Source organism: Myotis daubentonii, chromosome Y, assembly GCF_963259705.1.
Source record: "Myotis daubentonii chromosome Y, mMyoDau2.1, whole genome shotgun sequence".
NCBI lineage: Eukaryota > Metazoa > Chordata > Mammalia > Chiroptera > Vespertilionidae > Myotis > Myotis daubentonii.
In genome coordinates this window covers 7,220,078-7,245,871 of record NC_081862.1, presented here as the reverse complement: position 1 = coordinate 7,245,871, position 25,794 = coordinate 7,220,078, and positions in this window count along the sequence as shown.

Below are 25,794 nucleotides of genomic sequence, written 5' to 3'. Positions count from 1 at the left end.
CCTGGTTCATGGATTGGTAGAAACAACATCAATAAAACGGCTATACTACCCAAAGCAATCTATAGATTCAATGCATTCCGCATTAAAATACCAACAGCATATTTCACAGACCTAGAACTAACTCTCCAAAAATCCATCTAAATAAAAAAAAGACCCTGAGCCCAAACAGGTTTGGCTCAGTAGATAGAGTGTTGGCCTTCGGACTGAAAGGTGCCAGGTTCGATTCTGATCAAGGGCATTTACCTTGGTTGGGGACACATCCCTAGTAGGGGGTGTGCAAGAAGAGGCTGACCCATGTTTCTCTTTCTTCGATGTTTCTATTTCTCTATCCCTCTCCTTTACACTCTGTAAAAAATCAATAAAATATATTTAAAATCAAACAAACCCCAAATAGCTGCAGCAATCCTGAGAAAGAAGAACAAAGTAGGAGGGACCTCAGTACCAGATATCAAGCTGTTTTACAAAGCCACTGTTCTCAAAACTGCCTGACACTAGCACAAGAATAGACATATTGGCAAATGGAATAGAATAGAGAACCCAGAAACCAATCCAAAAAACTAAGCTCAATTAATATTGACAAAGGAGGCCAAAACATACAATGGAGACAAAACACTCTCCTCAATAAATGGTGCTGGGAGATTTAGTCAGACACATGCAGAAAATGAAACTAGGCCACCAACTTACACCATGCACAATAATAAGCTCAGAATGGATAAATGATTTAACACATAAAGCTGGAAACTATAAAAATATTAGAGGAAGCCACAGGCAGCAGAGTCTCAGATATATGCTGAGGCAATATCTTCACAGACCTGGCTCCGGGGGCAATGGAAAATAAAGTTAAACAAATGGGACGCCATCAAAATAAAAAGCTTCTTCAAAGCAAAAGAGACCATCAACAAGACAACAACAAAGCCCACTGCATGGGAGAACATATTTACCAATGTTCTCTCTGATAAGGGTTTCATCTACAACATTATTGGGAACACATACAACTTAACAAAAGGAAGATAAACAACCCAATCACAAAAATGGGCAATGGACCTAAATAGATACTTTTCCAGAGAGGACAAAAGGAAGACCAAGAGGCACATGAAAACATGCTCAGAGTTACTAATCATCCAAGAATTGCAAATCAAAAGGACAAGGAGGTACCACCTCACAGCTGTCAGAATGGCTATCCTCAACAAATCAACAAAGGGCGAGTGCTGGTTAGGATTGGGGGGAAAAGGAACCCTCCTTCACTGCTGGTGGGAATTCAGACTGGTGCAGCCACTATGGAGAACAGGATGGAGTTTCCTCAAAAAACTAAAAACAGAACTCCCATTTGACCTAGTGATCCCACTTCTAGGAATTATCCCAGGAACCTAGAATTAGCAATCAGAAAGGATACATGCACCTCTATGTTCACTGCAGCACAATTTACAATACCTAAGATTTGGAAATAGCCTAAGTGCTGGTCAGCAGATGAGTGGGTTAAACAACCGTGGCATATCTACACACTGGAATAGTATGCTGCCGCAAAAAGGAAGGAGCACTTACCATTTGGCCAACAGAAGGGTTATATAATGCTGATTTTCAGCCCTGCAGAATATCAAAGTCCATTAGCCTTCTATTGGAATTCTCGCATTGATATGATCACTACTGTTCATCTTAACCCCAGCTTTACCATGAGATGCACTATCAGTAAAAACAGTCACTGCTCCAGGAGTAGGTTTCTGCCTATTACAACTAAGTTCCCCTGAATATTCTTTTATTTTCATTTGCTAATAAATCAGTCTAAAATAAGGCTTCTTTCCTAACTTCCTTTGTCATTGGGTGGGTACAGTAAATGACACTGGTTGGATTTCTGCTATCAGTTTTTGAGTATATTGACATAATATTTGTTTAGAAAAGCAAAATGCAAATTGTTTACTTTCTGAGGCTTAATAGATTTATTTCTAATTACAGTTTTCTAGATATTTGAAGGGAATATCCTTCTGTTTTTTCTCTCAGAGTCTTTTTCTATGCCATATTTGTGGACTTTCTTTTAAAAGCCTTTTTTTTTATTTTGAACAGAGCTACAAAAGTAGTTGCATTTCATAAATACAAATAGGAGAGAGATGCAAACAAGATGCAAGCATTTACCATGTTCATAGGTGGGAAGAATTAAGATCATTAAAATGTCCGTGTAACCCAAAGAAATCTGTAGATATCAGGCAATCTCTATTAAAATAACAGTGGCATAAATCATAGATCCAAAACAAATACTGGAAAATGTATAAGCAACCAAAGAAGACTCTGAGTGGGTGCAGAAATCACGAGATAGAAAAACAAAATTGGAGGGCTCACAATACTGGAAATCAAGTCATATTCCAAAGCCATTGCTAACTATAGAGTCTCCTACTGCCACAAGAACTGACATATTGACCAATGGGACAGAATAAGGACCTCAGAAATCACTCAGAGCCATTAAGCTCAATTAATATTTGACACAGGGTGAATGGGAATATAATGGAATAAAAACAGTGTCTTCAATAAATGGTGTTGCGAAAATTGGACAGGTATATGCAGAAAAATTAATCTATATCTCTAACTTACACCTATAGTATAGAATAAACCTATAAGGGGAAAAAAGCACTTAAATATGAGTCATGATACCATAAAAACCCTAGGGGAGGACTTAGGAAGCAACATCTCACTCTTCTAGCAGAGTTTTCACAGACACCTTGCCTAGGGCTCGAGAAACAAAAAACTAAAGAGATGTGACTGCATCAAAATAGAAAGCTTCTGCACAGCAAAAGACACAAGCATCAACATGAAAAGAGAAACTACTCTATGGTAAAACGTATTTGTCCATAATGAATGTGATAAGGCAGCATTTTTCCAAAATACATAAAATCTTACAAAAATTCATAAGATGAACACAAACATTTCATGCAAAAATGGGCATAGGGCCTGAATAGTCACTTCTCCCATGAGGATGTAAAAAGGGCCAAGGCACATATGAAAAAACGCTCAACATCACTAAGCATCTGAGACTTGGAAATGAAAATGACAATGATGTACCACCTGGAACATGCCAGAACGGTCATCATGAATAAATCAATAAATAGCAAGTTTGGAGGGGACGCAGACTTTTGTAACCACTATGGAACACAGGTTGGAGATTCTTACAAATGTTAAAAATGGAACCACTGTTTTATCCTGGGACGGACGGCTAGGAATGATACCCTAAAAATCCCCAAATACCATTCAGAAAGAATATATGCACCCCTGTGTTTATGGCATCATTGTTTACAAAAACTAAGAAGGGGAAACAGCCCTAGTACCCATCAATAGAGGAGTGAATAAAAAATCTGTGCTACGTTTCGAGGATTGGAACACTTTTTAGGTATCAAAAAGAAGGATCTCCTTTCCTTTGAGACTGCAGGAATCCTGGGATCGTAATGTAGGTGAACTAAACCAATCAGAGAAGGACAGATATCTCATTATTGCATGCACTTATATGTGAAATTCACTAACAAAATCAACTGATGGATAAAATAGAACCAGAGGCATTGGAACATGGGAAAGACTCATGAACCTCAAAAAGAAGTGGGGTAGCTGTGTTGTGAAGAGATTAACTAAAGGACCTTTATTCATACATACGTCACCCTTGGACACATGTAACAGGGTGTTGAAGGGCTAGGGTATGGCTGGAACCTGGCAGAGTGGACACTGGGGGCAAAATCGGGCAGGGGATCAGTAATATTTTCAACAATAATAAGTATACAAAATAAAAATACACATTTTTAAAAGTAAGCTTGTGTATGTTGCTTCACTTGAATATTTGAAAGGCAGTGTAATAAAAGTTATGTTCTTTGGCTTATAACTAATTTTTTGCTATTTGTCTATTTTTGTAACCATTTAGAGCACAATGGTGGAAGTTGAGAGACCTAGAAGCTGTTTGTAGGAGGCCTGGGTATACAGAGCAATGAAAAAACAATTGAAAGAGTGTTTGGAAAATTTGGTCCTTTAAGAGAAGGTATGACTTAGAATGCCTACCTGCTCAGACTAAGCATATAGCAAATAGTAACATGGACCACATAAGTTAGACTACTTTGTGTTCTTCAAAGTATTATTATAACTTTATTTTTCTCTATTCCGTTGTGAAAGCACTTCTAGAAATGAGTTAAAACAGTTTGTTATAGTGCACCCCAAAGCCAGAGATGATGTAATTGGACAGCCCCTTGAATGGAAGGGAGAGCTCTTCCTACCCCTCACCCCTCAGGTCTTTGCATGTACATGAGAAGAAATTTAGCAGAGCGATAGTCAGCAGCATTTTAGTATCACAAAGAACTATGTAAAAGAACAAAGCTGGCAAATTTATTTACAAAAGCAATGTAGGCCCAACTATGGAAATTCACCTTTTGTAAAGCACAGGTGTGCTCTTAACTACTCTGGCTTGCCCGGTGGGATTCAAGGGGATTTATCAATCTCTCATTGTATAGGATTCAAGGTTCCTCTGCCCAGTATCTTGGGCACAGACTGCATTTCAAGGTCTCCTTTTACTGGCCATAGCTGTCTCAGAGTTGATGAGAATGTCTGACAATTTTTATCTTGGCAAGTCCAAAGGCTGTTGATTCTTTGCTTAGTGAGTGAGATAAAGTCCCCTTTCCTCCCTTTCGCAAGGCAGCAGGCTGGTTTGTTTAGTGGGCAAGACAAAACTGCCCCTTCTGTATAACCTCCTCTCTCACTCCCACCTTAGAAGTTCCAGGATGATTTTGCTATATAGTCTCTCATGTGGGAAGAGAGGTATTAACCACTGTTCTCAAGTGTCCTTGGAGGGGGAGGATTAAGGACTTTCTACAAACTGTACAAACTGGCCAGGCTTGATTTTCTTGTCTCAGTTTCTCTATTCCACTTGCCCAAGAATTAGTCTACCTACTTGCAAACATGTTACATATTAATTTGAATGTTACATGTTAATTTGAATGTTTCTCTTTTATTATATAGGATTGGGTGTTGTATTTTGTCAAATGCTTTTTCTGCATCAATTGATATGAATATCTCTCAATTTGTTTAAACTAGAGGCCTAATGTATGAAACTCATGCACTTGGGGGCAGGGGGTGGGTGTCCCTTAGCCAGGCCTGTGCTCTCTGACAGCTCTGGAGCCCTTGGGGAATGTCTGGCTATGGAAGTGGGCCTAAGGCATCAGTCGGATATCATTAGCACTGCCACGGAAGCCAGAGAGGCTCCTGCCATCACTGCTGTGCTCGCCAGTTGTGTGCTGGGCTTTTCCATGAGTGTTGTTCCCTTTTGGCAGCTAATGGATTACCAGGGGGCAGCTCCTGCATTGAGTGTCTGCCCTCTTGTGGTCAGTGTGTGTCATAGCGACTGGTCATTCCACTGTCCTATCAATTTGCATATTAGCCTTTTATTACATAGGATTAAGGGGCTCTATGAGAATTTCTCAAAACCTTAGAGATATTGAAAAATTTCTAAGAGGATAAATTTTATGTGGAATGTGTCATTTAAAATTCTAAATTCCAATGGGTTTGATAAAGAAGGGAGCAAGAAACAAGTCCAGAGGCTTTGCTTTTTTTACCTTTGAGAATCCTGAAGATGCTACAGATGCCACCAAAAAATTTAATGGAAAAGCTAGCCTTTTAATAAAATTCTAGCACTGTGGTTCAAGTAACAGTATTTCCAGGTTTCCTTCTTATTTTCAAAGTTCCATAAAAACATATGAGCCATGATTATTTAGCCATCACTTTTCTTTTTGTCACAAAAGTGCTGTACTGTGGGGTTGGAAGGATGTTGAAATGTCCTTTTTGCATAGCAACATACTACATTAAAATTAGTTTCTTTAGCCTTCAGAGACCTTTCTAATTTAGAACAGCATGAACCCCCGCCCCCTAGAAAGACAAGGACAAAAGAAATCAGGTCACTGTTGGTAAAAAGCTAATGCAAATGATGCAAACATTTCCATAGGATAAAAAAGTCCACAAAGACAAGTTGGAAAAGGTGACTTCCCTGTACTTTTCACAAATAGGTCTTGAAAAGTTGGTATGTGTAGTTCTTTTTCCCTCAAGTTGGTATACATTTTTTAAAGTATTTGTAGTGATTTCAGAGAGCAAGGGAGAGGGAGAGAGAAATAGAATCATGAATGATGAGAGAGAATCATGGATTGGCTGCCATCTCCTTATCCCCCACTGGGGACTGAGCCAGTGACTTGGGCTTGTCCCCTGACCAGGAATGGAATGGTGACCTCCAGGATCACAATTGGATGGTCAACCATCACAGAGTCATAGCAAGTGGACTAGGTATTTCGTTCTTGAAGGCAGGAAATTATGTGAGTTAGGAGATGGGGTGTGCCATAACTAATTGACCTTCCCGCCCCTAACTTTTCTCTGGTTAATTATTTTTAAATCGTGAAACAAGACAGATTTTTGTAAAATGTATATATCCTGATTTATTTTAAAGTAGTTCCTTTTATTGGGTCTTTAATGTGCTAGTGATGTAAATAGTCTTATTTCTCTTTAATCTTAAAGTCTAGCCAATGTGTGTCCTATATCCTTCAAAGTTGCCTGAGGTTGTTGCACAAGTATTCCTTAATATTATCCTCAAAGTCATTTCATTAGGGCCTCTTTTTGGGAACATATTTCTTTGGTTCTGTTATATTTTCAGATACAGTGGGGCCTTGACTTATGTGTGTCCTTACTAACGAGTTTTTCGAGACCCCAGCCGTCTCTCGGCCTACTGTTTGCTTTGAGTTGCAAGGTAAAATTCGGGTTACAAGCCAGCTTCAGATACCCCACCGCTAGTTGGCACAGGGAACTTCACAGTGAACGCCACAATATCAACACATCATCACATATCTCACTCGTTCACTGTTGATTTGACATATGAGTATTTTGACTTACAAGTTCCGTCACGGAACGAATTAAACTCATAAGTCAAGGCACCACTCTATTTCCAATATATCATACCATTATTTTAAGCCATGTTCTTTTGGATTTATTAAGAATCACTCTTCCCTGGGACAAGTTACCATATGCAGATTTCTACATCAATAACCAAGATTGTGCTTTTGCTATACTTTTGATCTTGTATTTATGTTAATTTGTGTGTATACTCATTATGCCATAAATTAAGTTGTTGATCTTCAATGACTTTTAGTACATAAATCACTTATGTCCAAGTACTTTATTTGGAGAGCTTGTTTTATGATATTTTGAAGGAGGTCAGTACATATTGATCCCTTAACTTTACCTTTATCTTTTAGGGTTTGGTGACAGCCAGGAGTTGGATTTGTCTCATGATTTTTCTTGAGTTCAGAAGTCCATTTATTTGATTTATGAAGAATAGTTGATGTTGTTTTCCTAGTTTTTAAGCAGAGGAAAATGTAGTTTGTGTAGACATTATTCCTAAGTGTCTTCTTTCATGTGATATTTAATAGCCTACACACTGTGCTGCATAATGATTATGAATAAGACAAACTCCCCATTTATTGGACACTTATTTTCTACCAAAGTCCTGATGCATGGATTCATCCACAGATGAGGTCCAGTCGCCCCAGCCCCAATGGATCAGATCAGGGCCAGGCCTGTCAGGAGGAGGAGACTGTAGGAGATTGGCCAGCAATCCCCGCCCAACTATTGGTGGTGGGGCTGGCTGTGGTGAGGTGCCAAATTGATCTGGGTGGTGGGGGTTGACCAGGGATGGGGCCAGCCCTCAGGAGGGGCTGTCACTCAAGAGTGGCTGTCCCTGTACCCAAATAAGTTGGCGAGGTTGGGGGGCGCCAATCAGATCCACTGGCCTGTGTGTGGGGCCATAGGTGGTTGGCCAGACAGTATTGCTCCTGACCTCAGAGGGGGAGCAATGGTGCAGGGCTGGCTGGGTGGAGGGGTGGTGGGCTGATTCATGTGGTGGGGGTATTTTAGAGACTGTGCCAGCCATGGTGAGGGGCCACAGTCAGTTAGTAACCTGCCCTGGCCCTGATCAGGGTCAGGCGACCCATCTGAGGTGAGGCTGGGCAGACAGAGGGGCTGCAAAAGGAGTGGCCTAGGCCGGCCTCTCCCTATTGGGGTGGACTGAGATTAGGGTGGGGATGGTAGTGGGGGAGGGGAGAGTTGGCTGGCCTAGGCCTCCCCCAGAGCTGGCTAGTTCGCTGGCCACAGTGGGCCTCATAGGACAGGTTGTTCTGGTTGTTACGGCATTCCAGTCACTGGCTTTTTAAATATATATATATATATATATATATATATATATATATATATATATATATATATAGATAGATAGATAGATAGATAGATAGATAGATAGATAGATAGATGGTGAAAATAACAACGACAAAATAAAAGTAAGTAAGTATTCATGCACAAAAAAGACAAGAGGAAAAATATGGGAGGTAATTGTTTTTAGAGGTTGTATGAGCAGGGCATAGTGTTTCTATTCATAAAATTAAGGGGACCAAAGGATGTTTGCTGAGTCTCAAACATTGGGAAGGAAGCAGTGGTGCACAACTCTGTGGAAAATATTTTGGACCCAGAAAGCTCAAGTGATTACTTAAGGTGGGAACTGTGTCTAGTGGCTCTTTAGTTTGTGTCGCTGCCCATCAGTCCCAGGCATCTTGGTGGAATATGTGACTTCAGATTTGTTTCCAAAAATAGGTCCAGACATCGAAGCAGTTTAATGTGGAGCAATTACAATGACCTGAGCTATCTTTACTCAAGTTACATTGTCATGGCTAAAAGATCAACCATGATGAAGTTATTTGGAGATTGAGGAATTTTTGTATGTTAGCCAAGTACTATATTTAAAGGTATATTTCTAGGAACTCATCTTTTTATATTCTTTATTGTTTCAAGCATTACATATAGTATTATATATGTCTCCTTCTCCCCACATTGTGCCCTCCCTGGCCACTCCCACCCTCATCACATGCCCTCACCTCCCTAGTGCCTGTGTCCCTTGGTAATGCTTATTTGCCTGCATACAAATCCTTTGCTTGATTTCTTACCTCCCCTAGCCTCCTGCCTTCCCTCTGAATTTTGAGTCAGTCCCATACATCTGTGTCTCTGGATCTATTTGTGTTGATCAGTTTCTGTTCATTATATTCCACAAATGTGTGAGATAATACAAGTCCTTTGGTTGATCTCTTACCTCCCTCTCTCCTGCCCTCCAACCCTCCCCGGCCTTCATGCTGCAGTTTGACAATCTGTTTGAGGTAGATCTGCCTCTGTATCTATTATTGTTCAAAAGTTTATAATGGTCTCTCTTATCCATGAATGAGTGAGATCACGTGGTATTTTTCCTTCATGGACTGGCTTATTCACTTAGCATAATGCTCTCCAGTTCCATCTCATGCTTTTTCTTGAGTTCAGAAGTCCATTTATTTGATTTATGAAGAATAGTTGATGTTGTTTCTCAAGTGCTAAGCAGTAGAAAATGTAGTTTGTGTACACATTATTCCTAAATGTCTTCTTTCAAGTGATATTTAGTAGCCTACACACTATGCTGCATAATGATTATGAATAAGACAAACTCCCCATTTATTGGGTAGTTATATTCTACCAGAGGCCTGGTGCTCAAATTTGTGCATGGGTGCAGTCTGGCCAGCCTGGCCCCAAACCAGTCCTTCGGTCATCCCTCAATTTGGTCATGATGAACATAGATTCTAAAATCCTCAACATATGGTAAAATCCTTTACCATAATGCTGTCATGTCCTTCCATGCTTTTTGGAAAAGGAAGAGTTCTTTCCTTTTTACAGCAGTGTAGTATTCTGTTGTGTAGATGTACCCCACCATTTTTATCCATTTATCTGCTGATGCGCACTTAGTCTGTTTCCAAATCTTACCTATTGTAAATTGTGCTGCAATGAACATATGGGTGCACATATGCTTTCTGATTGGTGTTTCTAATTTCTTGGGAAAGACCCCTAGTAGTGGGAGTACTGGATCAAATGGCAGTTCCTTTTTAATTTTTTGAGGAAACTCCGTACTGTTCTCCACAGTGGTTTTACCAGACTGCATTCCCACGAGCAGTGCAGGAGGGTTCCTTTTACTCCACATCCTCCTCAGCCCTTGTGGTCTGTTGATTTGTTGATGATAGCCATTCTTACCAGTGTGAGATGGTATCTCATTGTCATTTTGATTTGCATCTCTAGGAAGATTAAGGATTTTTATCATGTTTTCATATGTCTCTTGGCTTTCTGTATGTGCACTTTTCAAAAGTATCTATTTAAGTCAATTTTTTTATTGCATTGTTTATCTTCCTTTTTTTTTTTTTTAAGATGGCTGAGTTCCCTATGAATTTTGGAGATCAGGCCCTTACTGGATATAGCATAGGAAAATATGTTCTCCCAAGCCATGGGCTTTCTTGTTTTGTTTTTTGTTTTTTTTTGTTTTTTGTTTTTGTGTGTGTGTGTGTATGTGTGTGTGTTGCTGATGGTTTCTTTTTCTCTGTAGAAGATTTTTATTTTGATGTCGTCCCATTTGTTTCTTTTCTCCGTATTTTCCATTACCCTAGTAGTTATATTGATAAAGGGCTTCTTTGAAATATGTCTCATAATTTTCTGCCTATGGATTCTTCCAAGATTTTTATGGTTTCCATCTTACAATTGAGTCCTTTATCTATTTTGTGTTTATTTTCCTCGATGGTGTGAGGCGGTCGTCTAGTTTCATTATTTTGCATGTATCTATCCAATTTCTCCAACCTCCTGTATTGAAAAGACTGTCTTGACTCCATTGTATGCTCTTGCCTCCTTTGTCAAACATTAATTGGGGATAAAGGCTCAGGTCTATTTCTATGTTCTCAGGTGTGTTCCATTGGTCTACTAGTACACGTCTGTTCTTGTGCCAGTACCAGCAAGCTTGAGAACAGTGGCTTTGAAATATAACTTGACATCCGCAATTGTGAACGACCAACATTGTTCTTTTTTCTCAAGATTACTCTGACTATTGCAGGTCTTTTTATTTTTTATTGTATACGAATTTCTGGAGACTTTGTTCTAGGTCTGAGAAATATGTCATTGGTATTTTAATGGGGGTGACAGTAAATCTGTAGAATGCTTTGTGTAGCGTGGCCATTTTAATGAGATTTATTCTACTAATACATGAACATGGTATATTCTTCATTTGTTTATGTCTTCCTCTACCTGTTTTTCAATGTCCTGTAGTTTTCAGAGTAAAGATCTTTTACTTATTTAGTTAAGTTTATTCCTAGGTATCTTCATTTTTTTGTTGCAATTGTAAATCGGATTGTTGTTTTTGTTTGTGTGTTTCTTTTTCTGTGAACTCTTTATTGGTGTATCAAAAAGCCATAGATTTCTGGGTGTTAACTTTTTATTCTGGTACATTTCCAAATTCATTTACTAAATGAAGAACTTGTTTTATGGTACACTGAAGGTGTTCAATACATATTGATCCTTTTACTTTACATTTATCTTTTAGTATTTGTTGACAGCCAAGATTTGGATTTGTCTCATGATTTTTCTGTCTTTTTTTTTTTTTTTGATAGAGTAAATTACTTGATCTTTCTTTTTTTTCCAATGATTCTTTTTTTCAATTATTTTTATTTATTAAAGTATTACAAAGGGTATTACATATGTGTCCTTCCCCCCCGCCCCCGCCCTTGACAATTCCCTGACCTCCCCTACCCCCCAGTGTCTTATGTCTATTGGTTATGCTTATATGCATGCATACAAGTCCTTTGGTTGATCTCTTACCTCCCTCCCTCCTGCCCTCCAACCCTCCCCGACCTTCATGCTGCAGTTTGACAATCTGTTTGAGGTAGATCTGCCTCTGTATCTATTATTGTTTGAAAGTTTATAATTATCTCTCTTATCCATGAATGAGTGAGATCATGTGGTATTTTTCCTTCATTGACTGGCTTATTTCACTTAGCATAATGCTCTCCAGTTCCATATCATGATTTTTCTTGAGTTCAGAAGTCCATTTATTTGATTTATGAAGAATAGTTGATGTTGTTTCTCAAGTGGTAAGCAGTAGAAAATGTAGTTTGTGTACACATTATTCCTAAGTGTCTTCTTTCAAGTGATATTTAGTAGCCTACACACTATGCTGCATAATGATTATGAATAAGACAAACTCCCCATTTATTGGGTAGTTATATTCTACCAGAGGCCTAGTGCTCAAATTTGTGCATGGGTGCAGTCTGGCCAGTCCGGCTCCAAACCAGTCCTTCGGACATCCCTCAATTTGGTCATGCCACATGCAGCCTGATTGATATGGTAGCACTTCCAGTACTCACTCAAACAGGAGTGGTGACAGTGGGCATCCCTGTCTTGTTCCTGTTCTTGGGTGACTTGTTTTTTGTTTTGACCTATTGAGTATGGTGTTGTCTGTATGTTTTTCATATAAGGCTTTTATTATGTTGAGGTATGATCCTTCTATTCCCAGTTTGCTGAGTGTTTTTACCATAAAGTGTGTTGGGTTTTGTCAAATTCTTTTTCTTCATCAATTTGTATGATTATGTGATTTTTATCTCTCAATTTGTTTATTTTTCTCTCTCAATTTGATGTATCATGTGTATTGATTTGGGGATGTTGCACCATCATTTCATGCCCAGAATAAATCCATGTGCTCATGGTGTATGATCTTTCTGATGTAATGCTGGTTCTGATTTGCTAGGATTTTGTTGAGGATTTTAGAATCTATGTTCCTAAGAGATACATTGGCTTGTAATTCTCTTTCTTTGTAGTATCTACATCCTCTTTGGGATTAGGGTAATGCTGGCTTCTAGAAATAGCTTGGAATTGTTCCTTCTTCTTGAATTTTTTGGAATAGTGTAAGGAGGAAAGGTTTTAGTTTGAACGTTTTGTAAAACCTCCTGTGAAGCTGTCTGGCCCAAGGATTTGGTTGCTGGAAGTTTTTCAATTACTGCTTCAATTACCTTCTGTTTATCCGTCTATTCAGACATTTTTATTCTTCTTGATTGAGTTTCAGAAGGTTGTACTTTTCTAGGAATACATCCACTTGTTGTAGGTTGACCAGTTTGTTGGAATAGTATTTTTACAACCCTTTTCATTTCTTTGGGGTCAGTTGTTATTAAGCCCCTTTCATTTCTGATTGTTTATTTGGGATTTGGGTCCCCTCTCTGTCCTTCCTGGTAAGCCTGAAAGAAGTTCATCAATCTTATTTATCCTTTCAAAGAACCAGCTCTTGGTTTTGTTGATATTTTGTAGAGATTTTTTTTTTTTTTTTTTGGTCGTCATGTTATTTAATTCTGCTGTGATTTTTACTATTTCCTTCCTTCTGCTCAGTCTGGGCTTTCTTGTTGCTTTCTTTCTAATTCTTTAAGTTGTAGAGTTATATAATTTATTACCAGTTATTTTTTGTTTTTTGTTTTTTGTGGCTGTAATGCTATGAACTTCTCTCTCAGAACTGCTTTCAGTATATACCATTGAATTTGAATTATTGTGTTTTCATTGTCATTACTTTGCAAGATGTTTTTAATTTCTTTTTTGATGTTTTTGATAACACGAACAAACATTGTTTAATAATGTACTATTTAGCCTTCAAGTATTTGAATTTTTGTTAATTTTTATTGGAGGTTATATCTAATATTAGAGGCCCAGTGCACAAAATTCTTCCATGAGGGGTCGTGGTGTTCCTTCCGACCAGCCTATACCCTCTCCAATCCGGGACTGCTGTCTCCTAATTGCTCACCTGCCGGCCTGCCTCCCTGCCTGGTCACCCCTAACTGCCCCCCGTCCCACCTACAGCCTGATCGACCCTCACTGCCTCTACTTGCTGCTCTAATCACCCCTAATTGCCCCACCTGCTGGCCTGGTCTCCCCTAACTGCCCTGTGATCGACCAGGTCACCTCCACCTGCCCCCTACCTACTAGCCTGGTCGCTGACAACTGCCCCTTCACCAGCCTAGTCACCTTTCACTGCCCCCCACGCCCCCACACACACTGCAGGCCTAATCGTCCCCAACGAAGCCCCTGCCAGACTGGTCACCCCTAACTCTCCCCCTGTCAGTTTGGTCACTCCTTACTGCCCCATCACCCGCTAGCCTTGTCGCATCCAACTGGTCCCCTAATGCGCTGGTTTCATTCTACAGTCCCCCTGTCTTCCTGGTTGCCCTCAGAGCACCCCTACAGGCCTGGTTGCCCCACATAACTTGCTGTTCAGTTGTTTGTTTGTCCCTCACTAAGCCAAAAACTGGCCTGGTCGCCCCAAATAGCCTGCTGTCTAGTCGTTTGGTCGTGGCTCATTAAACACCCCCCGCACCCCACCGCTGCCAGTCTGGTCTCCCCATGCAGCCTGCTTGTTCAGTCACTTGGTTGTCCCTCACTAAACTCCCTGACAGCCAGGTCATAGGCAGCTATCTTGTTAGGGTGTGAGGAATAATTTGCATATTACCTCTTTATTATATAGCAGTATGCCTATGTAATCAGAGAAGATGCTTGATATGACTTCCATCTTGTTTAATTTGAAGAGACTTTGCTTGTGTCTCAAGTGGTCTATCTTTGAAAATCTCCCATGTACACTTAAGTAGAATGTATATTCTGTATCTTTGGGATGAACTGTTCTGAAGATGTCAATTAAGTCTGTCTGATCTAGTGAGCTGTTTAGGATTGTTGTCCCCTGTGGTGGCCTTCATGTTAAAGTCTATTCTGTCAGATATGTTTATTCCTAGTCTAGCTTTTCTTTTCTTTTCCATTTGCATGCAAAATTCCCTCTCATTCTGTATGAGTCTTTTGTTTTGAGGTGGGTCTCTTGTTGACAGCGTATAGTTGAGTCATATTTTTGAATCCATTCTGCAACCCTACGCCTTTTGATTGGTGCATTTAGTCCATTTACTTTAAGGGTTATTATTGATAGATACTGATTCATTGCCATTTTAATTCTGTATGCCTAGGTTTCCGTCTCATTTCTTCTTCTCATTACAGTAGTCCCTTTAGGATTTCTTGTAAATCTGGTTTGTGGTGTTGTATTCTTTAGCCATTCTTTGTCTGGGAAGCTCCTTATTTAAACATCTATTTTGAATGACGGCCTTATTGGATATAGTAATCTTAGTCTCAGAACCTTGCTTTCTATTACATTAAGTACTTCATGTCATTCCCTTCTGGCCTGTAGAGTTTCTGATGAGAAACCAGGTGTCAGCCCTCATTGGAACTTCATTGTAGGAAACACATTTCTTTTCTTTTGCTGCCTTGACAATTATCACTTTTTCTGTAATTTTTGGCACTTTAATTATTAAGTGTCTGGGAATGGGCCTGTTTGAGTTCTTCTTGTTTGTGGTTCTCTGTGGTTCCTGCACTTGTGTGACATTTTCCTTTAAGAAGTTAGGGAAGTTTTCTGCCATTGTTTCTTCAAACACCTTCTCTATGCCTTTCTCCCTTTCTGCCTCTTTGGGCACACACACTACTGTTATATTGCTACATTTCCAGTAGCCTCACAGTTCCTTTAACCTGTCCTCCTGTTTATTAATTGTTTTATTTTCTGGTTTTTCTAATTGAGTGATATTTTCTCTCTGACTAATAATTCACTGATTTGATCCTCAGCTTCTCTAATATGCTGTGTATTTCTTCCAATTAGTTCTTTACTAGTGTTATGTCATATTTTTAATCTAGAACTTTTCTTTTTTTATAGCTACTATATTTTTTTTCATGCTATTGAGCATTTTTACCATGATTGCTCTGAACTCTGATTCAGATAAATTTCTTATCTCTACTTCATTTTTCTCTTCTGAGAATTCTCTAGTTCTTTCATTTTGGGATTGTTTCTTTGTTTCCTACTTTTGGCTTTCTTTTGAGTTTGTGATGATGAGTTATGGAGATCCTCTATCACTGCTTCTTCATCTTATGGCCCTTTAAATACACTTCCTCATGTTGTGACCCAACCATAAAATTATTTTAATTGCTACTTTATAACTGTAATGTTGCTACTGGTATGAATCGTAATGTAAGTATCTGATATGCAGATTGGTCTTAGGCAACCCCTGTGAAAGGGTCGGCCGAACACCAAAGGGGTCTCGACCCACAGGTTGAGAACCGCTGTTCTACACCTCTCAGTCTGTCATGCTGGACAGTGTTAAAGGCTGTTTATGACTAATTAGGTCAGGCAAAGACTCAAAGCCTCAGGAGACCACCTCTGGCTACACACTTGTAGGCTTCTGACTTGAATTGCCCCTGTAGGCAGTCCTCTTCAGGCAAGAGATTTTTTGCAACATGGCGGGTGGTGGCTTCTACTGGAGACCAATTGTCATTCTTAATCTCTTTAGTGGCCTAGAGAAAAGTGTTTTACAGTCGGGACTGAATTGCAATATGACTCTGAAATTCCACTCTAAATTTTGCACCGACAATAACTGGAGACTTGGGTATCTATCTTCTGAGCTGTATCCCCTGAGTCCCTAGTCCTGGCTTCTTCCCTCACAGCTCCAGTGCACTTCACCCTCCCTTTGCCAGAGCACAGGGAAATTTGTGTGTTGTTCCTTTAGGAGGATGCCTGAGTATCCATCAGTCTCTCCCTGTTCGATAGCTGGGGGCGAGAAGGGCAGTGTGGTTGGGGGGTGGGAGGACAGTTGGGGGTGAGCAGGCCAGTAGGCATAGTGGTTAGGGGAGATCAGGCAGGCAGGCAGGCAGGCGAGCTGTTAGGAGGCAGTGGTGCTGGATTTCAAGAGGGATATGTGACTTCTGGATTAGGCTCAATTCATAAACTGGCAGTCGGACATCCCCCAAGGGTCCCAGATTAGAGACAGTGCAGGCCAAGTTGAGAGACACACCCTCCTGTGAACGAATTTCATGCACCGGGCCAGTGGTATATCCATAAAGTTATATTTTGTGATTCCAAGAATCATATGCTTGTTGAGGAAATATGGCAACCAAATTAACACATCTTAATAAATACAATATAAGTATTTTGTCAACAGGCTGAAAAGTGATATGTGTGGGTTCATAGGGTCTGTTTTTAATAAAAATGAGGGTGGAAAGGCACACTTGAAAGAGTCAGGCATTGCAAGTTGGTAAATCGCAGAGTGCACATAGTTGTGAAAAAATAAGGCAAATGTGACTCATTCATATCAGTACAGAGATGTCTTAAAGTCTAACATAGAGACTCTCACTATTTATTATGTTGGAAAGTTGAAACCATTGAGGGAATCAGTGTAGTTAAGAACAATATGCCTCTGCAGTTGAATATACACAAACAGCCTATCCATTTAAATTTTGGATGTGCTAGTGAGCACATAAATTAAAGGCTCATTTGTGGACATTTGGGATAAGAATTAGCACTGAAACATGTAATATTCATGGGAAATGTAATATTTCTCATATTTTGAAGGACATCCAGGGCTCTTCACATGAGCTGTTAAATGCTTGTAGCACAGATTAAGGCAGTAAAATTTATATTGCCATCATTACCAAAACTAAGGTTATACATTTAAACTAGTCAGCATTAGGAGAGAGCCATGCTAAATTGGTGATAAATTATAAAATTATATGTGGAATGAATTTGGCATGTACTGGCCCAATAAATTATTACTATGCACAGGTGATATCTTGCAAGTATTTGAATAGATCCAAGTGCACCACTAGCACATGTGGCTTTTCCTGAGTCCAAAATGTAGTTGAAAGTGTAGCATAAAAGTTCTAAGGTCAGTGAGACAGTCAATTTTGAAATTAAATGGACATAACTTGCCTCTATATTGTGGGCATCCAGGAGCAATGAAAGTGTTTTAACCGAAATGCTAATAATTCAATACTTGCGTACTGAAATAACTATTAGTTCTTAGGTGAAAGTGCATGAAGAAGTGAGTGTAACGGGAAAATTACGAAGTTTTTAGTAATGTCAACAAGAGAGTGTGAGCAAGAGAGAGCAAAGTAGAGAAGGAGAAAAGTTGATAGAGGCTTGTCAAGCTATAGGTAGGCACGGATAAATATGTTTTTGGACATCATGGAAATTGCTTGTACTTTGTTCAGAATCAGAAAGGTTTTTCCCACTAATGGTCATTTAAGAAATTAAGGAAGATGTTCAGGGAGGACAAGATGTCAGAAGATAATACATTCCAGAGTAACATATCACAGCGCATACAAGCATGAGCCTAAATAGAGCCTAAGAGTAAATTTAAACATTGTTGTGGAAAGAGGAAATAAAGTGTTGTTTTGAATAATTGTTTTCCCTTAAAACATTGCTCTCCAATATGATATCCTCACGTAAGTACTTGTCATTTACAGGAACGCTGTCACGTGGGAGAGGGAGTTATGCAGGCGTTCCTTGCAAAGAGACAATCCCTTCCAGGAGAAATTACCATATATCTCTAAGAGATGATGATTGCACTACTAGTTATAGGTAATGGGCAATAAAACGTAAGACACCTAAACTATACTATACACTGTCTGTTGTTGAGGTGAAATTCATCTATCATAACACTAAATATTCACCATTGACCAACTAACATATAGCATATTCAGAGTCTTATGCCACCACCATATCTGAGTAGGTCCAAAACATCTTTATCACCCATAAAAGCTCTTTTGGTAAAGCTCTTTATCATACATAAAAGCTCTGAAGGTAAAGCAGTCGCTACCATTCTCTTCCTCAGTCCAGCTTCTATGAAACAGCAACTAGTGTTCTATCTGTATCGATTCACCTGTTTTCCACAGATCACAGTATCAGCATGAAACAGGATAGGACCTTTTGTGTCTGGCTTGTTTCCGTTACCATAAATGTGTCCAAGGGTCATCCATGTGGCAGTAATCAGTTCACCGTCAATTTAATGGCTGGTTAAATATTCCCTTGCAGCTCTAGTGCACACAGCTCATTTACCACTTCAACCGTTGGGGTCGTTTCCACCAGAGGACTGATGTGAGCATTTTTGACTAGTATTTCATAGAAGTCTCCAGTTATTGTCTGTGCAAAATTTAGAGTGGAATTTTGGAGTCATATTGCAATTCAGTGTTAAATGTTTGTTGTAGGAGTTTCCCTTATTTTCCACAGCAGCCATGCCTTGTCCCCTTTCTGTTCCTTGTGCACAGGATTCCAGTGGCTGTAAATTCCCAACAAGCCCTGCTGTTTTCCTTTTCAAACATTGGGACCTACTTAGGAATAAAGTGGTATCTCACTTAGGTTTTGGTTGGCGTTTCCCTAACTACCCATTATTTTGATCCTCTTTCCATGAGCTTGTTAGCTGTTTGGGTATCTTCTTTGGAGAAATGACTCTTGAAGCCTTCTGTCCATTTGCATTTTCCTATTTTTATAGAGGTTCATATGAGAGCTGTGGTAAGTGTCCAGATATACTGCATGTAAGGGACAGGATTGGAATTAACAGGCCATCTTGTGTTTAACACGAATTTTACTTTTATTTGCCACAGGCAGCACTATATGCAGTATGCGTTTTGTATTATCTTGGAAGTCTTGTATTCTTTCCTTAGTCACTCATTTGGAACAGTCCAAATCTTTCAGGAGGGAAGGATCATACTCATTTATTTTCCTTATTAAACAAATGAAGTGCAACATTTTCTTTTTTGTTGTTTCTCACCTGAGGATATATCTCTACTGATCTTGGGAGAGTGGACGGAGGGAGTGGGGCTGAGAGAGAGCTACATAAATGTGAGAGAGATACTTCGATTGGTTTCCCCATGCACAATCCCCAACCAGGGCCAGGGATGGACCCTGCAAACCAGACTCATGCCCTTAACCTGGAATCGAAACCGGGATCCTGCAGTGCCAAGACCAGTGCGCGACCCACTTAGGCACACCAGCCCGGAGGGTATTGTATAATTTTTTAATCAGAAAGAGCATTTTTCAGCGTGAAACATAATAATACGAAAGTCAGAATTCCAGCCCGTTTTCAGAAAATGTGCCTTCATATGTATTCATAGTCAATTATTTCAGTCAAAACATTATTCTTCAGCTGTATTTTAAATAAGTGTAAGTTCCCTTGTCTACCTCAGCTTTACTGACAGGTGTATAAAAGCATAGGTTTGCCAACTTTTTAAGACTTTACTAGGGTCATGTTATACTGACATAATATTATTCATTAAGATGTTAAAGTATTTTTATTTGGTCACTGACTTTACAGGATGCACAGGTGGTGCACCATCAGCCAGAGGGCCCCTCTGACTTATGGTGGAAGGAGTCGCTGGGATGAGTATTACAGCCTCACACGAAATGGGTATGATTGGGGGGCATAACAATTACTGCAACAGCCAATGGGACACCTCTGTAAGAGGCCATGAGTGTGATGCTGGTGGGGATCATAGGATTCACCATCTATGCAAGAGAGAGTGAATCATGCAGTGCAGTAGCTCAACTTATTGGGATTCTCAAGAGCTGCCAGGAGGGAAGTCCCTGTGACAGATGAAGTAGAAAATGAACTTAAAAAAAATGCTATGTTATGGATGGCTTTTTATTTGAAAAGAAATTGTCTTCTGTTATTTACGAATGAATAGAAGCAAATGGTGGGTCTGGGGAAGAAGCAAGAATTTTAGATCCCTTTGTGAAACTTCTGCATAGAATGCAAAGTTTGAATTCTTCAAGGTTATTTTATAAGTGTTGATTTTAATAAGAACATACTTTAATGTTTAAATTGAATATCTGATTGTTAAAATATTCAGAATAAAGTTTTCCACTAAATGGGATTTCTTGTCTTATTTTACTACAAACACATAAAAGCAATGTGTTTGGATGGTGAGGTGAATTCTTGGCCCTAAATTTCCCAAGGTGTCTTTGACCACAAGTGCATGAAGTCTTTGAAGTGAACTGCATACAAAATGCAGCATTGTGTTACTTCTTCATGGCATGCTGCCCTGTTTCCAGTTGTCGGGGGTAGGTAATAAAATGACATATTCCTGGAAAACCTAAATGGAAAAAAGAATTGAGGCACCTCCAACAAGGCTGTAAAGCAATTGTTCACCTCCTTCCTGTGGCATTTGGTATGTCCTCAATCTTTAAAGGAATAGTATAAGTAGGAAGAAAAATTACATGTGGAATTATATAAATGTTTGAACAAGTCTAAATATAAGCATCATTTCTTTAATTGAAATGACATCAGAACCTTTCTGAAGTGGGACCAACACGATTGAAACAGAATTTGCCACTTAACAAGCTTTCCTGACTATACCTCTGAATTAAATAAACAAAAGTGCCCTTTGATTGATATATGTGTTTTTCTGTAGAAATGCTCCTGCACTTCCTCTTCAACTTTTTGACATTTAATATATGCTCTCCAAACATCGAGTTATCTTGAAGCCTCAGTATTTTTAGGAGTGAATGTCAACAAACGTCCCAAATGGGAAAATTTATAAAAACTCCTCTGTTGGACTGTTGAGTGTATAGTTATCAACAAGCCTTCCAAATTCAATTTTAAAAATCTCCCCCAAAATATTTGGTTTCTTAAAGTTATTTTTACTGGAATACTGTATGGGGAATTAATTTTGGAAGCTGGAACCTCAACTTTTTAGGAACTTAATGTCTAGCCTGTCAAAGTTGGGGATGTTAGGGGGACAAACCCTGGTCCGTATGGCTCAGTGAGCCCCTTTTTCATTGCCAGCTGGAATGCTGCTGGATTGGTGAAATACCTAATAAAGGCATTTGGACGCCAAATTTACTCAGCTTAATTTTACCACTGTAGGTTTGGACTGATAACGTACTATGGTGTAGAGAAATACTAGACAAACAATACAAAACTTCGCATCATGAAATAGATCATTTATATACAATCCCATGGGGAAGTGGACTAAAAAGGAAGATTAAAGGGGAAGAAGGAACAGCATAAAAATCCTGACCATGACAAAAGGCTCCTTCTCGTATTTCTAAACGGATATTCTGGGTATCAAAACCCTAAGCTAAGTACATACTTCTAGACATATTTATTTTCATTGATTTCCAGAGGAAGGGAAAGGGAGAAAGTGTTAGAACCACCAATGGTGAGAGAGAATCCTTGATTGTCTGCTATAAGACACCTACTGGGCTAAGAGCTCACAATGGGGACATGTCCCAGCCTGGGAATTGAATCCTGACCTCCTGGTTCACGGGTCAAAACTCATCCACTGAGCCAAACAGGCCAGGCTTTGGCTCTTCTTTATTCAGAGTCTTCCATTTGACATTCGTGTGCTCCAGCTGCCCTGTATCCCGGCTGCCTGACTGCTGTGGAGATTGGTGGACTCTAGAGTACATTCTAGTAGTAAGGAACCTACTATGTGTGCCTCACTCTCCCCGCTTGCTTTCTGAGGTCCTAGAGACTCCGCCCATAGGGCCTTCATGTACAGGATCTCTGTGCACCAGCAGTCACCTCCTATCCAGGTCTCTTCTGTGAACATCTTCATAGATGCAGTTCCTATCTAAGCTTTCTAAGCCTCATTGCCTTGATACTATGCTTTTCTGAATATTGTGATGGAAAGTCCAGATTGCAATATAGGATTTTTCTGGATTTCTCAGTTGTGGTCTCCAGGACAAATAAAACGTCAAGTGCAGGACACTTGGTTTTAGAGCCAACATGCAGCAATGAGTTTTCTTTTGTTGTGTCTTAATATGCTGGGTTTTTAAAATTAATTCTTTAGAGAGAGGTGAATGGAGAGAGACACGCACAGAATGCTAATGACAGTGGGCAATTCCAGAGGAGGACATGCTGACAAGAGCTTTACATAAGTTGGCCCCACAGGTGAATCTCCCCACAAGGTAATGGGCACGATCTCTATGTGTGGAGGAATTAACACCCAGACCACAGGATGTTTTGCCATTGCACTTCCTCCCTCAGATCCTGCTAATTTTTATGCTTTTCCTCAAATGCCAGAGGTTCTAATTCCCATTATGGACACTACTCCATGTCAAGATGGGAATGGGAAGACAAGGTGCATGTCAGACAGAGGGACAGGGAGAGGGAGAGGGAGAGGGAGAGGGAGAGAAAATAATAGTAGAGAGGATGAGAAAGAGAGCGTTTGCTGTAAGAGATATACATTTTCTGACCCTTGTTCTCTTATCCTCTTTTTTTGGGGGGTGGGGAGGTCACCGACAGTTACAGAGACTGCAGCATTTTCTTTTTCCACTAGAAGAAGCAGAGTGGGCCTGGACAGTGTGGCTCAGTAGGCCTATGAACCAAGAGGACATAGTTCAATTCTCAGTTGGAGCAGGGGCTGGAGTTTACGCCTGGATCCCCAGGTGGATGTGCAGGAGAAAGCCAACCAATGACTTTGTCTCATTATTGATGTTTTATCCATCTCCCCCTCTCCCTTCCTCTCTGAAATCAATAAGAAAGGTACTACGAAACAGAAAAATGAGCTCCTAAGCTGATGGGCCCAAGCTAGAAGAGTGGAAGGTTGAAGAGAAAGAAAGGAATGGCAATAAAAAGAGAACGAAGGGCCAGGTGCTGTATGTGACAAGCTAGGAAGCTGCTGACACACAGTAGAGAGCAGCAATCACATGAGTGGCTGGCACTGAATGAGAGGCAGTAGAAGGAAAAAAGCAGGACTGACTTCCTCACATTTATGGAGACATACAGGCAAATGTAGCCCTGCACCTGGGCCTGGATGTGTGGCCTTCTCACTAGGTGCACCTCCGGCAGGCCACTCAGTGAGCAAACTGAGACAGCCTAGGGCCAGAATGCAGTGGCAGGTGGGCAGGGAGCCTGTTCCTCTCTGGCCAGCTAACTGTCCACTGACTGTGGGATCCAACAGCACACTAGGACATCTCTCTTTCACTTGGTTGTATTGACCCTCAGGGTGGCCCTCCATACCCCCATCTCCCCGGGGTGACCTTCACCTGTGTCCACTTAAGTGCTCTCCGGGAACTGGCTTGGGGTTGTCCACTCTTCAGACCCGGGGCCTGTCACTGGCTCAGAGTTGCTTTACCACCTCCTTGATTGATGGGAAGGAGGATCATGAGGGGAAAGTCTTCGAACATTAGGCCATCCTCTACCAAAGGATTTCCTATTCTTAGGACAGGACACAGAACAAAGCAGAGGTTTATTCCAGCTCAGTATTTTGTTGAAAAGAATGTAAATGTGTTTACAGGCCACAGGAACTTGAATTCAAGAAGGGGCTGGATCCAGGGGAATGACAGGCATGGACTTGTGAGGCCAGGGCTCTGGCTCTCTGGCAGGCTGATGTCCCTTTTAGTACTGGGGGCCTGACTTGTGCACAGGGAAGCCCTACCATGGAGCAGCCAGAGGCCAGTGATGGAGGCTCCCAGTGGCGAAAATTTTAGTCCAAGGACTGGACTAGTTACCTCTGACGGCACCAGAGAAGTTGTACCTCGTTGGTGCTCACTGGAAGCCACTTGTTCCAGTCCCTGTGGACGCACCTTGTGTGCGCTGTCCCACTGAACAATCACAGAGGTGAGTTAGTAAGTACCGGTGCACCAGAAAGAACCACCAAACCAGAAAGGATACATGGTGATGTGATCTACTGGAACCAACCTCATGCAGCCTAGTGTCTGCGCATCATGATGCTCATACCTTCTTACTTGGCCAGTATTTGCAGGTGGGTGAGTCGTGTTAACATGTCATGGAGAACACCAGACGGTTAACATCCAGTTCTCTTTATTACTGACATTTATTCACAACCATTCAAGAAATGTAATTCCCGCATCTACCACCCAAGCCTCAATCCCTCCCCCTGAGAGATTCAGGTGCATATTTCTAACTCCTTAGGACAAATCTCCCCAAAGAACCCATCCAGTCCCCTGTGAGCATTTCCCCCCAACCCTGAGTAGCTGTCTGAAACTGGCTGCTGTGTTCCTGAACGGTATACTTATGTCTGGGCTTCAGTGCCCAAGTGCCCAGAGTAAAGCCTATGAGATGTGCACCCAGCTAGACATTCAAGCAACAGGATCACAGAATGGGAGTTGGGTCATGGAAGGTTCTACAGCCACAGTGAGGACAGGGGTCAGCACAGAGCCAGACCATGCTGGGCTGCCCCAAATCCTTAAGCATATGCTTCAGCACGGTATGCATCTGGGCAAGGTGGCCCAGGTTGATGGTGCCACTCGTTTCCTCTTAACGAAGATTATTTCTTCACTATTTCTTTACAACCTCAAGACTATGAGAAATTTGCATTTACTCTCCCGGCTTTAAATCATGCTCAACCCACTCAACGTTATTAATAGAAAGTCTTACCACAAGAAATGTTCAACAGCCCCACTATATGTCAGGCATATGTGCATCAACCTTTAGAAATAGTCAAAAAAAGATTTCCTAATACCCTAATTTATCAATATATAGATGATATTTTAATAGCTTCTGAAATTCAATCACAATTACAGGAGATTTACCAATACCTCCTTGAAAATTTCTAAGACTATAGATTAGAAGTAGCCCCAGAAAAGAAACAATGGCAGGAGTCATGGAAATATCTGGGGCAAAAATTAAAAGATGTCTCCATTATTCCACAGAAGGTTCAAATTAGAAGAGACAGTATAGAGATTCAAACGATTTTCAAAAGTTATTAGGAGACATTAATTAGTTGAGTCCTAGCCTTGGTATACCTACTTATCAATTGACTAATTTATTTCAAATACTAAAGGGGCCATCTGAATTAAATAGCCCACATGTTTTAATCCCTGCTGCAGAAAAACAATTAACTTGGATAGAACAGCATATACAACAAACACAATTAAATAGAATTCTCTCCATAGACAATTTTAAATTATTAGTTTTCCACACTGAGCATTCTCCTACAGGGTTACTTGTTCAAGATAGTAATGTTATTGAAAAATTTTCTTGCCTCATAAATCACAGAAAAAAAATACAGACTTATATTCAAACAATTTGCCAAATTATTTACAAGGGAAGATTAAGCTTAAGACCATTATGTAGTTTAGATCCATAAGAAATTACAGTACCTTTTACTGTCAAAAAA